The sequence below is a fragment of the Dermochelys coriacea genome, chromosome 1 (assembly GCF_009764565.3).
Source record: "Dermochelys coriacea isolate rDerCor1 chromosome 1, rDerCor1.pri.v4, whole genome shotgun sequence".
NCBI lineage: Eukaryota > Metazoa > Chordata > Testudines > Dermochelyidae > Dermochelys > Dermochelys coriacea.
Window position 1 is genome coordinate 185,158,290 of NC_050068.2, and position 14,438 is coordinate 185,172,727.

The 14,438-nt window shown below is 38.5% G+C and overlaps 1 protein-coding gene across 8 annotated transcripts in view; it reads left to right on the forward strand.

Annotated features, from left to right (window-relative positions):
* HTR1F (5-hydroxytryptamine receptor 1F) overlaps positions 1–14,438 on the forward strand; it is a 197,381-nt gene that overhangs the window by 78,966 nt on the left and 103,977 nt on the right. Inside the window, exons 3-5 of one of the 8 annotated variants that reach the window (XR_006279509.1) lie at positions 4,508–4,704; positions 4,974–5,029; positions 8,713–12,934. The exons of 5 other annotated variants lie outside the window; for them this stretch is intronic. The gene's annotated coding sequence lies outside the window, so the exon portion shown is untranslated. Of the gene's footprint in view, positions 1–4,507; positions 4,705–4,973; positions 5,030–8,712; positions 12,935–14,438 lie in introns of those variants that run through there. 2 more of the 8 variants (XR_006279506.1, XM_038387798.2) reach the window with 2 other exon arrangements.

Below are 14,438 nucleotides of genomic sequence, written 5' to 3' on the forward strand. Positions count from 1 at the left end.
TAAAATGAAGGTGAGTCAGCTCCCTGCTGTACTAGATGTAGGAGACCCAACCTCTCATTATTCAGCTCCCTTCAGGGATGCTTTCCTTCAAATCCTTATCCAGACCATTTTGTCCACTAAAGCTATCCCATCCACAGCAAGTACATCTCTAGCCTGATCCAAGTTAGAGGGCTTTTCTGGGACTGCACAGGCCTTAGAATCTATAAAGCTATAAATACTACTCCTGGGAGAATTCTGCACCAAAAATTTCAAAATTCTGCATATTTTATTTGTCAAAATAATGCAATATAATCACACTTGTTTCAATTGTTTTGGTAATTTATTTAAACTACAGTACAAAAAAAAGTCACAATAACTATTCAGCATTTCCTAAACACATGAAAATTAAGTTACAAACATTTGGTAACTAATGCCCTGAATTCCAGTTATAATTCTGCATTTTTATTTAAATTACATTACAGAACATCAAACAGCAAAAGCAAAATTGAAGTCTGATTAATTTAAAATGACATTCTCACATGAAAGTCGTAGTTTTGCAAATCATTGTCCTGTATTTCAGTGCCATCCAGTATTTTCATTTAAATTATAGTACAGAAAACAAAGAACCTTCAACTTTTTCTCACTTCGTGATTTCCTTCTGCTAGAAAAGATCAAATTGTACTGTGAAAAACTTCTCTCTGCATCTGCAGAATTTGAGACCGCATTTATGCAATTCAAGTCAGCTTGGCAATATTTGGAATTCTCTTTGTCATTGAAAGCCAAAACACTTGAAGATCTACAAAAATAGGTTGACTTTGAGTAGCTTCAGGCACTATCTTTTCCCTGTACAATTTTAGCTCCTGTTCCGGTACCTCAGAGAAACCAGGTATTACTTGAAAGTTTTCACAGTGTTCGAGCAGGGTATAAACAATGAGGATCGAATAACCTACAAGCTGTCAGAAAATTTAGACCTGGTTGTCCAAATTACAAATATTTGTCAGGCTTTTCAGATGCTTCATTGAATGTCTCTTTAAAGAGATCTAGACAGGCAAATCTTTTAACAAGAGATAAGTTTTCTGCCTCCATAAATTTCAAGAACTCTGAGGAGCTTTCTGAAGGGAGCTCTAGGTGTGAGCTGAAATATATCTATTGTTCTTCCAGAAGGTCAAATGCTTTAACTATGCAAGGCTTCCTGCTCTCAAATGCCAGATGTAAACTGAGAATTTGTTCACATTTCTGTGCTAGAAAAGTGATCTGTACTTTCAACAATGCATAATTAGTTGGCTCATTTCAGCATTTTCTGAATAGTTTGCACAGAAACTGGGGAGCTGCTGTTACACTCTTCATTAAGAATTATTTGTAGAACTGAAAGTTCTTAGAGTGATACTGGACAGCATGGAACCAGCTGTTCCAGCATGTTCTACCTGGACTAGGAGGCATGGATGCTTTGGCATCTGGAGACTCCTCTTGTAGTTTATGGTTCATGAAATAGAGGTACCTTGCTTTCTGACTACCCGAGTTATAGAACATGTTTTTGAAGCACCTTACAAACATATCGACCAGCTGAAAAGACTTTCTAAATGATTCAGCAATTAAATTAACAATATGTGCCCAACAGGTTATATGCACAGATTTTGGAAACAGTGTAGAAAACACAGAATCAAATGCCTTTTTCATGTAACTAGCATTGTCTGTATCAATTACTACAACATTTTCATAATCAATCTGATACTCATTTATTCCCTTGACTACAGCCTGTCAAACAGTTGAGTGATTAACAGCATCTAAAAACAGTGTTAACCATGCCCACTGAAATCTGGTTGTAATGGTGCAAACAATACATTCAGAACTGATGTTGCCTCATCATCTCAACATTTATCAAAGAGAACAGCGATTTTCTTGTCTTGAAGCTTCAGTTTTAAGTTTTCCTTTCCTTTGAGGATAAGTATGTCTCAGTCAGTAGTGTCCTTCCAAGAATCGCACAACCATTGTGGACCCTGCTGTCAAGAAATTACCTCACAAATGGGTGGTCAGTCTTTGCCAAGGGGATGTTGGCACCTGCTAATGTCTTCACCCATGCTGTACAAATCTGAAAGTAAAAGAAGTTAGATAAGTCTTGAGTGAGCACAGATATTTACCATCCATGTAACATCTTTAATCTTAGATTAATAATTTATTCATGTATTTCTGAATTTCTAGATTTTAATTTAGATTTATAGTATAGTAAATGATCACACAGTTATCACTTACAAAAAAAGTAGTTTAAAAACAGAGCTATCTATTCAAGATCTCGGAGCAAGTGAAGAGACCCCATCACTATGACTGTCCTATGCTATTTATCTTATTTTTCTGTATTATAACATTTTCTTATATTTCCACTCACCTCCACATGTTCTTTCTCTGCCAGTGTTTTGTTTTCAAGTGTACTTATAATGGTCTTCTAAAGTTTATTTCTGCCTTCCTCTTAAGCTGCATCTTCCTTCAGTTTGTGGGGTTTTTTTAATGCAAAACGATCCACAATTACAGAGCATCATTCATGATTGAGAACAACATTGCACAATGTGCAGAATAATTTGTCCCCATCCACATGCAGTTTTGTAGGAAATTCGTGAGCACGAGAAGCTGGAGTAGCTGTTTTTGATGCATGATGTGAAGGCCATTCACGTTGTGCAAAAGAATGAATATCTCTTTGCCCTTTGGTAACTTCATCTGGACCTAGCTGGGTACTTTGGGAAATGCTTGGTTCTGATTGTCCTGACATTTTATTGACTGCTTAGTAAATGTTTTGTTTGCCCTCAGTCTATTTTTTTTTTTAAAGTGGATAAGTAAAATAAATCCTTAGCTATAATCTAACCCTATTGTGCCACTTGATCACAGGAAAAAAGTGAGAAAGCACATAGATCTTCCTAGCTGAGGATTCCCTTACATCATTTATAATAAGACTCCTTTACATCACTCTAGCAATGTAGGGGCCTTAAAACTTTCACAGGTTTTATGCTTCTGGGGGAATTGACTAAGAATGGGAACAGTTAAGTAACAATAGCAACATTAACAGTCAGGCTGCTTCATTTCTGCCTCAGAGAATGAGCTCAATTAACCATCAACAGCAACTTTAACAATGTTATTAACTACGCAGTCAGCTGCTACATTTGTGCCTCAGAGAATGAATCAATTAACTCGGGCAGGGCTGCTACATTTGTGCCTCTAGCCTGCTTCATGCATAATAAAAAGCCCTACCCTTCCATGCCAGTGAGCTGCAGTAGCAAGGTAGAGGGACACAGGTACGCCTAGCCCCACCCCTCTCCGACAGTGATCATGCAGGCATACATGCCCAGCTCCCCTCCCCCATCTCTGAGACTGCTCGAGGCACACTGGAACAGATGCACTGCCTCAGCTGCTAGGGAAGAGGCGCATGTCTCCCAGCAGATTTTTTCTGTGTGGGGAGCACAGAAAAATGTGGGCTGTATGAATTATGTGCCCATGAGGGGGCACAGAAACCCCCCAGGAATAAAATCCCCTCCGCCCCCCTCCAAACACACACACATATACTCACTCTTCTGGTCAGCAGGAAGGGCAGAGTTCTCCACCGACCTGGTCCAGCTGCTTCCAGCTCTTCTCTTCTTACCTGCTCTGTCCATGTAAACTTTCCCTCTCCCCCTCTACTACCCAGGATAGGGCGTAGGACCCCCAAAGGATGCAAGAACCCCGTTTCCTCTAGCAAGCTGGACAAGGACTTATCACACGGATACTGCGGGAAGCACATTAACCCATCCCTAATCACCAACTCCCATTAAAAATGCTTACACAATCGGAGGGAGAATCCTCAACCCAGATGAATTTCTTCTTGCTTTTCCATTTTTGGCTGTACCTTGGCCATCCACTCCTCATTCAGGCCCTGATCCAGCAAAGCATGTAAGCATATGCTAAATCAGTTGGTGCCTTGTCCCAATTACTATTGCTTAAGTTTAGTTTAATATATAATGCATTTGAAATGAACAGATTCATTACAGATGGAAGTAAGTACAGTTGTTGAGCTGTATCCTAGAGTTCCAAGCCAGGCGTGGGGAGAACTGCAAGGTGGATTGCATTGTCTGTCTCTAGAGAAACAGAGCTGGACCTTGGGGATCAGAGAGTAAGGTGTGATAAGCATGCTTTAGACTGAACTTAGTGGTGCTTTATTTGTGCAGGAGCTTGCCAGGAGTCAGCCCCAGAGCCTCTAAGCTTGGCAGTTCATAGCCCTGACACTTCTGGGCTTGCTGCATCAGTTCTGCATATAAAACAAATTGCTTGAGCCCCAGCACTTCTTTCATTACACATTAAGCACTGGAGCTTAGTTATGACAGTTGGCAATGTACAAACTAAGTGGGAGTAGGGGATTCAACTCAGCAAATCAAGACTGAAGACAGTTGTGCAGGCAAAGTGCAAAGGTGGAGGAACCTGGCAGATATGACTGAAGTGACTGGGAGCAGTAAGCTTTGGAAGGCACTAGGAGCCATTCCCTCTTCAGTACTTTCTTTCTCTTTCTTAGGGCTGGTCCTCACTACAGGGAGATCGATGCTGCTACAATCGATGCAGCAGGGATCAATTTAGGGGGTTTAGTGAAGACCTACTAAATTGACAGCAGAGTGCTCTCTGGTTGATCCTTGTTCTGCAGCTCTTCAAGAAGAGTAAGGGAAGTCGACTGGTGAGCTTCTTCTGCTGATGCAGCACAGTGAAGACACCGGGGTAAGTTGACCTAAGCTCTGCCGACTCCAGCTATGTTATTCGCACTGCTCCAGCAATGTGAACTTAGGTTGGCTTATCCCAGTAGTGATGACAAGCCCTTTGTGTTAAATTTTTGAAATCTAGTGTACAGAGAAAATGTGACCATTTGCTAAATCTTTCGGTAGCATTCCTATGATGTTGGTGTTTTAGAGAAACCTATTTTAAAAAAAAAAGTCCATAACTTGTTCCTGTTCAGTCTCGGGTAGCTTTACTATCTGATTCATTTTCAGAACCTGTTCAACCTAATATGCTGTTATCAGAGGGCCATTAGTGAGTAATCCAAACAGTAAGTGATTCTCTGACATGAGTAAAGGAAAGGGGAAGGATGAATGAAGGTTTGTTTCTCCCCCTTTCTGGATGGAAATAGTTTTGCTGCTTGTATGGTGGTGGTTGCAAATATAATGACAGACTGACAGCCAAAAATCCTATGCCTGTATGTGTTAAGTCACAGCAACACATTTAAAATAACTAAGTGTTGAAACAACTTGTGATATTGGGCATTTCGTTCATGGTGTGCTCCAACTGCAGGAGGTTTAAAAGTGCTGCAGCCCAGACATTATTTGGATGGAAATTAAATGCACAAACAGTATATTTAATTTTTTATTGGTTAAATAAAATATCTTAAATATGCCAGATACTTTTTTCCTTATGTAAGCTGTTTATCAAAACATGCTTTGCATTTAAACAATTGAAATATTATCTGTAATTAGTAAATTGAACTAACAGCACAAAAATTTTAAGTACATCAGAAACAGGAAGCCTGCCAAACAATCAGTGGGGCCACTGGATCATCGAGGTGCTCAAGAAGCACTCAAGGAAGACAAGACAGTTGTGGAGAAGCAAAATGAATTCTTTGCTTTGATCTTCACTTCAAAGTATGTGAGGGAGATTCCCACACCTGAGTCATTATTTTTAGGTGATAAATGTGAGGAACTGTCCCAGATTCAAGTGTCAATAGAGGAGGTTTTGGAACAAATTAATAAACACTAATAAGTCACCAGGACCAGCTGGTATTCATATAAAAGTTGTGAAAGAACTCAAACATGAAATTGCAGAACGACTAACTATGGTATGTAGCCTATTGTTTAAATCAACCTCTGTACCATATGACTGGAAAATAGTTAATGTAACAACAATTTTAAAAAAGGTTCCAGAGGTAAACATGGCAATTACAGGCTGGTAAGTCCAACTTCAGTATGAGCAAAGTGGTTGAAACTATAGTAAAGAACAGAATTATCAGATTTATTGATGAATATGATATATTAGGGAAGAGTCAACATGACTTTTATAAAGGGAAATCATGTCTTACCACGCTTAGAATTCTTTGAGGGGGTTAACAAACACACACGTGGACAAGGATGATCCAATGCATATAGCATACTTGGACTTTCAGAAAGCTTTTGACAAGGTCCCTAACTAAAGGCTCTTAAGAAAAGTAAGTAGTCATAGGATAAGAGGGAAGGTCCTCTCATGGATCAGTAATTGTTTGAAAGATAGGAAACAAAGCGTAGGAATGAATGTTCAGTTTTCACAGTGGAGAGAGGTATATAGCAGGGTCCCCTAGTGATCTGTTCTGGGACCAGTGCTGTTCAACATATTCATAAATGATCTGGAAAAGGAGGTAAACATGAGGTGTTTGCAGACAAATACAAAATTACTCAAGATAGTTAAGTCCAAAGCTGACTGCAAAGGGATCTCACTAAACTGAGTGACTGGGCAACAAAATGGCAGATGAAATTCAGTGTTGATAAATGCAATGTAATGCACATTGTAAAACAGAATACCAACTATACATACAATATGTTGGAGTCTAAATTGGTTGGTGCCACTCAAGAAAGAAATCTTGGAGTCATCATGGATAGTTCTATGAAAACATCTGCATAATGCTGAAAAGTCCCAGTCTTATTAATCTCTCCTCATATGGAAGCCCTACCCCTAATAATGTTTGTTGCCCTTTTCTGAACCTTTTCCAATTCCAATACATCTTTTTTGAGATGAGGCAACCACATCTACACGCAGTATTCAAGATGTGGGCGAACCATGGATTTATATATAGACAACATAATATTTTCTGTCTTATTATTGATCTCTTTCTTAATGATGCCCAACATTCTGTTCACTTTTTTGACTGCTGCTGCACATTGAGTGGATGTTTTCATAGAACTATCCAGAATTACTCCAAGATCTCTTTCTTGAATGGTAACAGCTAATTTAGACCCCATCCTTTTCTATGTATAGGTGGGATTATGTTTTCCAATGTGCATTATTTTGCATTTATCAACATTGAATTTCGTCTGCCATTTTGTTGCCCAGTCACCCAGTTTTGTGAAAACAACATACAATCTTGATTTAAAAATTGTCAGTGAGAATCCACCAAAACCCTTGGTAAATTGTTCTTGGTAAATGGTTAATTACTCTCACAGTAAATAATTTGCTCCTCATTTCCAATCTGAATTTGTCTACCTACAGCTTCCAGCCTTTGGATCGTGTTGTACCTTTCTTTGCTAGACTGAAATGTTCCCCCGTGTATATACTTATAGACTATAATAAAGTCATCCCTTATCCTTTTCTTTGTTAGATTCAAGGAGCTCAATCTATTTAGTTTATCACTATATGGCAGGTTTTCTAATCCTTTAATCATTCTTGTGGCTCTTGTCTGAACCCTCAAATTTTTCAACACCCTTCTTATTATATATACTCTCTATTTTTTTAAAAAAAAGTCTGATTCTTAAGTACTATAACAAATTAATTATTGTGATTTAAATGTGTTAAAACTTTTATTTAAAGTAGCGTATAAGAATTCTTAGTCAAGTCTTCATGTATGTCTGTTAGTCAAGATGGGCTGTCTAGATGATAATTGTTAACAGGATCTCACGAAAACTTGAGGTTTTTATTGCAATTTACATCAATTTAACTTGAAAACAAGAGGGAGGAGAGAGTTTTTGACTGGGTTAAAAATAAACCTCTAGAAATAACATCTTAATAAATATGTATGATTCAAGCTTTAGATTTAGGTAAGGATTTTGAGTTTTAAAAAAAACAAACAACCTCCACTATTATATCCTTGATTCAATAAAATTGAATAATTTTTCTTCTTTTTTTTAAAATGACATTCTAGAGTTAATAGATTTTTTTAAAAAAATAAATATTGGATTCTTTGATTAGAAATCTATTTAATTATGTTCATTAGAGCCAGGACTAACTCATAATTGGCTTGTTATGCTTGCTTTTTGCCTTCTCTGAGAGAGCATATGGACTATAACAGTACAGGACAATTTGGTATGTGGTGATTGTTCTGTTCAAGTTTTATTTAAAAAAAAATTGTAGAAAAAGTTGATTAGCTGCTTTGCTTGATCATAGGAGGATTTAGAATTTAAATCTTTTTTCATGAGCAACATCTATGAAAATGAGTCTATCCTGTTTAAAAAACAAAAACAAAAAACTTCTTGCCTCTTCCTAGTCTTTCAATGAGCTGACCACATCAGCTCCTCAGGGACAATTATCATCAATATGGAATAGAGCAACCAACCATTCTTAAACCTCTGAACAACAATTACCTAAGTCAAATCCAGCAGTAAATCTGTCATGAAACTCTGTCATATTCCTTCTAGCAGATAGTGCTATAATTTAATGAAGACTTCATGTGGGCATGTTGAAGAATAAGGTCCTTTCAGAGGTTCATTCTTTTCAAATGAAAGAGAATGCTTCATTGAATGTTCACATAAAAATCCAGGAAGATGTAAAATATTTCCTGACTTGGTGGACTGAAGTTAAAATAGGTTACTTTAGAGAGATACTACTAGTGGCAGCTAGTGCCACTGTCCTAAAATGCAGCACCTGCCTTAGAGGGTGGGTAGGCTGCTCCGGAGATGCCTCAGTCCAGCAAATCTGGTCAAACAATAGAAGTCGCATCAGCTTCATGGAGCTGAGGTATGCAAGACTGACTCTAATAAAATTACTGTTTTTCAGGTTTTTCTCTAAAGTAACCACAGTCTGGTATTTGAACTGACAAGGATAAAACAGAATCCAGAGATCATAAGTCTTTTTCATTGTATGGAAACCCGTCCCTTAGAGCATAAAGCCAGTCTCAAAAAGTCTCAAAGAGGACTCCCTGAACAAAAGCCGCTGACAGCCAGGGGAATGGTCCCTGAACCAGAAAGAGGATGTGAGGAGAGATTCTTGGGTGCTCCAAAGATGGATTGATTCACTTCATCTGAAAACTTCCTAATATCAGTGTTCTTCTCCAGGCCAGTCAACAGAAAGACATCCAGACTTGGTATCCTGATGCACCATAACTGATATATACATATCCCCTAGTATCTCTGGTAGCCAAGGTAATACAGAAGATGTAGAGGAAAACAGCTATGGTAATACTCGTTGACCCACACTGGCCAAAGAGACCATGATTTAAAGAGAGAATACAGATATCAGCGTGCTTTCCAATCAATCTCCTGATGAGATCAGATTTCCTGTGTCAGAGACCATTGTGTCAGGTACCTCCATCACTGAACTTAGCCTGGCTGCTAAAAGGGAAGCCATGAAAAATAAGTCAATAAGGCAAAGTAATATATCACTGATTCACATTGAAAAGGCTCTTACAAATCATTGGCAGAAATTCTGGCACTGGTCTTGGATGGGACACGAGCCCTAAAAACCCATGAACTTCGGATGTACTCAGCTTGTTACAAGACAATCTCTCAGATAAACAAAGATACTGTTCCTTGCACATCATCGAAGGCTTGTAAGGAGAATATGATAAATCCAGCATTGCTGGCACCTCAGAGTTGAAGTTGCATCCTCCCCTAGAAAGGAAGGAAGGATCTGGTGGTTTAATAGACTGGCAATGTCATGGTGTGCAACTTCTGGGGCTTTTTTCTTTGCTCTGCACCCTGGGGCTCATCTCATACATGGCAGCAAAGGCCTCTTAGATTTCCTGCCATTGACTACTCTCAACAAGTCTGCCAGAAGTAGCAGAAGGAAGTTATTACTAATTCCTATGCATATTTCCATTCAGACAGTTCTTTTGTCCCCAGAGCAATAAACCCTTGAGACTAATGGTTGCTTCCTAGCACCACACTGCCTCTTCTTCTTTCCAGGATTCAAGGGGAAGAGATTTGGTAGCTTGAAGGTGTGTGTGAGTACTCTGAAGAAAAGGCAGGGGGGTATCTTTCAAGCTCTGTTTTTCCTTCCTGAACTCTCCACTTCCCCTCTTTTGCTCCTCTGTACTAGTAGAGAATTGGTCCCCGATAACTTTCAGCAGTTCAGTTCTTTAACAATAAGCTGTTTACATTTGTTTTCTCTCTAGCTAAGAGAGCACTATTCTATTTTTATACTTTGTCACAATTTTATTTTTTACATTTCTCCTGTCCAATGGAGATGCAGTAAAACTTAGCAGCAGCATTTCCTGTTAGCAAAAGAATCACACTCTCTGCCACTACCTCTCTGTGGGCTTCTGCAGAAGGAGTTTGCAGTATCAGTGGGTGAAACTCTGACATTGCTGATATCAATGGTAAAACTGCCATTGATTTCATTACCACCCACTAAGTCAGTGCTGCTTCTCAAACTTATTTGATCAGCCCCCCCCCTCCTTTGTGTCTGTAGTTGTTTATGCCCCCCCCACACACACACATATACCGCCACCCAGCTCTGAAGGCAGAGCAGAGAGCAGCGATGCTGGCTGGGTACCCAGCTCTGAAGGGTAGCAATATGATTTGTCAATATCGCATTTCACAGCAGACTTAGAAGTAAAGGGGCAGCAGCGCAGAAGTAAGGGTGGTAATGTGAAAAGTGATGCTTCTCAGTATCACTTTTCACAGCAGACTTGGCGCCCCATTGCCACCCTTACTTCTGTGCTGATGCTGCCACCCTGGGGCTGACAGCTGGAGCCCTGCCGCCACCTCCCAGTGAGGAACTGGGGATGGGGGGGAGAGTAGGAAAGCCTGAACATAGAGATAGAAGGAAGATGGAAGGAGAGCCCAAGCCTGGGCTGCCTCCTGGTGAGGGATGGGTTAGGGGTAAGAGACTGAGCTCCGCTGGTGTGGCTCTGACTGTGTCCCTTTTATCCCTGCATGTGCATGGCCCCTCGACATGAGGCCCAGCAACCGGGAGCTGACAGCCAGAGCTCTTCAAAAAACAAACCAACCATAAAACACAGCTTGTGCCTCCCTTGACACATTCCTATGCCTCTTTGCCCCATAATTTGAGAACTGCCGCACCAGGTCTTGCGTAGCACTCTTTGCTATAAGTGTAACTGAAATCATCTCTTAAGCTGGGAAAGGAAGGAGAATATTTTGTTTAATAAAATTGCTCGTGAATGTTTCAAAGGCTAGTTTAATGAGAAGAAAAATACTATTTCTTGGGCATGATTTTTTTTTCTTTTCTGCCTCTACTCCTTTCCTGCAAAATTGAGAATAAAGGTTATTTTTTTATAACATGGTGTAGTCCTCTGAAAATAGCAAAATGATTCTGATGTAGTGTTATCTAATTCTCTCCAGTTGCGTTTTTGAACAAGTGTCAGTAGCTACTTTGATGCATTTAAGCCATTAATGCAATAGCCTTTAGCTTAGTTTAAGAGGCTTAACGTTTTTCCTCGTTATCCTCAAAGTGTTGAGGACTTCTAAACTAAATGTTGAGATTATAGTGCATGATTATTTTTTCAGTTATCTTGTCTCTGTATTCTTATTCTGATGTATGTATTCTCTTAAAATATTTTTTTAAAATGAATCCTTACTAAAAAATAATGCAGGAAAGTCTCTTATGAAAATGTGTTGCTTCATTGCCAAGTGCAATTCAAAATAAAATGATGTAGACACCTAATTGCATGTTTTAACAGAAAATTTCCAGTGAAGTTTTGACACGAGGGGAAAAATTACTTACTAACTTTTTAGCATTTCAACTCTTAACATCTTTGTAGACCAAACTTAAAGATCCTGTTCATACATTTCTTATATTTCAATAAGGTCAAAATTGACGCAAGTTCTATGCATAGCAGATAGCTTTTGAAGTCCCAATCCTTGGAACACATTACAAGGATAATATTTCAAAAGGATGTGCTGTTCTTGAATCCTTTCTCCAGTGTAGTAAACACTAACATCTTTCAACATCAGGCAGGCATATCTTGTCCCTCTTCTACTTGTTTTGAATATTTACATGCATTATAGCCAATGTGAGCAAAATTCAAGTCATTGTTTTTGTTAGAATATGGCCAGGACTTTTTAATGTTCTCTCAGCGTACTATTGTTGTTTTTATTAACACAGCATGTTAAACAATCTTCTGATTGGGTTATAAGTCACTGGTACTGATCTTGTATGTGATTCCGTTGTTGTTTTTTTTTAAATTTGGGTCCTGTTTGCCCCCCCCCCCAACTGAGTACAGTGCAACTCTGACTTTCTGAACTCTGGTTAATTGAAATTCCCAGTTTTCAAAAGGTTAGGAATGTCCCACAGGAGTCACGTTGACTAACACTCAGTGCCCACATCTTTGATGCTCCACTACATCTCAATTGGGGATATGCTAGGGAGTTTCAGTCCTACAGAGCTCCACAGAGGCTTAACTTCAGCGTTCCAGAGCTTAGAAGATCTGGAGTGTTCTAGCTCCCTCATAGCCATGATTATGTGACTCCTGGATTTTTACAAAGGTTCCAGAGGTCTCTAAGATTGGGATTCTGTGGTATTCAAGTGTACAAATCACTTAGTGCCTCTGAATCCTCTGAAATATGCAAGAATACTCTACAAAGCACTCTATTACTTAAGTACTGTATTATATTGCCAAATTATCAAGCGCATATGCAGTGTCCCGCATGGAGAGCAGATCAGTTGTGAATCCTCAGTGGAATTTCCTAAATTGCCACAATGCTGATAGTGGAATTAGAGAATTGTGAAGTACTTTGCTGCATTATCAATAAACTTGACCACCTCCGGCAGAATTTGGACACTGGCTTGCAATTTTTTGTATAGCTGATTCTTTTCCAAAACAGAGCTGTTTTCTTTATGTAGTTGTCCACATGAGCCGTTGTCTGCATGAACTCTGTAGTTTGTCTAATGGCCACATTCTCTGTTTTAAACATGCATTTTGGCAGACTGAGACTCCAATCTATCGATGTTCATGTATTATGTCACTGAGTCAGTGTTAGCACATCTCTTGGCTGCTTTGAACAAGGTATATCTGACACAAATTAAAATACTGATTTGATTGAAAGCAAGTCTGTGGCCGTAAATTCTTCTCAAATTGTATGGCATCTGGTTTATTCTTTGTTGCCAGTCCTTGTCTCAATAGCTGTATCTCTTTGGCAGACATACTGATATTTTATTCGGATGGCTTTTAGGTTACCATTATGGTAAATGAAGTTAGCATTAAGAAAATAAGATTTACAAATTTTATATTAAAATACGTATAGGCCTTTTGTTCACTGATGGGGTTGTTTCTGGTGTGACCTATACCAATTTATGTAAATGAATAATTTAAATTAGCAATGTTTTGTTTTGGATATTTGGGATACTTTTAGTAAACACAAATTAGCAGTATTAATTATGTATATACTCTCAAGAACAGGCAATTTTGAATATTTTTCCCTTTTACTTACACACATTTTAAGAAGTTGTTTGGGGAGGGGTTATTAATTTACTTTTTAAAGTAGCTGCTAGCTTCTCAAATTTGACCTTGACGTTATTTTAAATGAATCAGATTATTCTAACTAGAAGTTATCTATTTATATCAAAAGTTACAGATTTTTGGTTTAGAAACTGACACGGTCATATCAGAAGATTATGCTTAGTGACATTTCAAAAAGATGTCTGAAAAGCTTACCCTGTTCATTGCTTCTTTTATCAGGTATTGCAAGAAATGCATTGTTACTGCTATAGGTTATAGTCAGTGTAGTCTCTAAGGGCCAAATTCATCCATGTTAGATATTCACTGAAGTCATTAGAATTCCAGTGGGGATGATTTTGGCCCTATGTGAACAGGGATGTTTATATTTGAGTCAAAAGAAAGTAAGTTGAGGATATTTTTTAAATCAAACAAAGTTTTTATAATTTTAAAATCATTTGTTAAAACTATACAGATTAAGAAGGTGTGGTTCTAAAGACTACACAAATTAGCAGTGGAGATTTTCATATGACTGTGTCTGACATTGTGGTCCTGCAGTTACACAACCCACATGTGTTTTAGATGCATTAAACAAAACCCAATAATAATAGATAGGGTTAGTATCACAGTGATAGACAGTACACATTCTTTCTCCTCTCCCAAACATCTACTTAAATGTGCATTTGTGCTTGTGTTGGTATCGTAGTGCTGTTAGCAATGCTGGAGAGACAGTCTTACCAGATACTGCTGTTATATCAGGGAATAGGGTAGTGATATGTCAGAGGAAGTGAGATTAATCCCATTTTGGGTCTAATTTCTTTTTTTAAAGTTAATATTTAGATGTTGCATCTCTTAATTGTTGTGCTCCCCCACACTCCCTTCTAGAATTGTTCTCAGAGTAGGCAACCTCAGGAATTTAGTTAACATTTTAAAAACAAAAATAAAAACCCCAAAACAAAACATCCACAAGTGTGGATCTAACTCACTACCACTTTATCTGACATGATTCCCTAATGCACAGTGATATTTAGTAAACTGACTCTCTAGAGGCAACGATAACATTATCATAGCTAGCAATATTGTCGGGGCAGATATGTGAAGGAGAAGG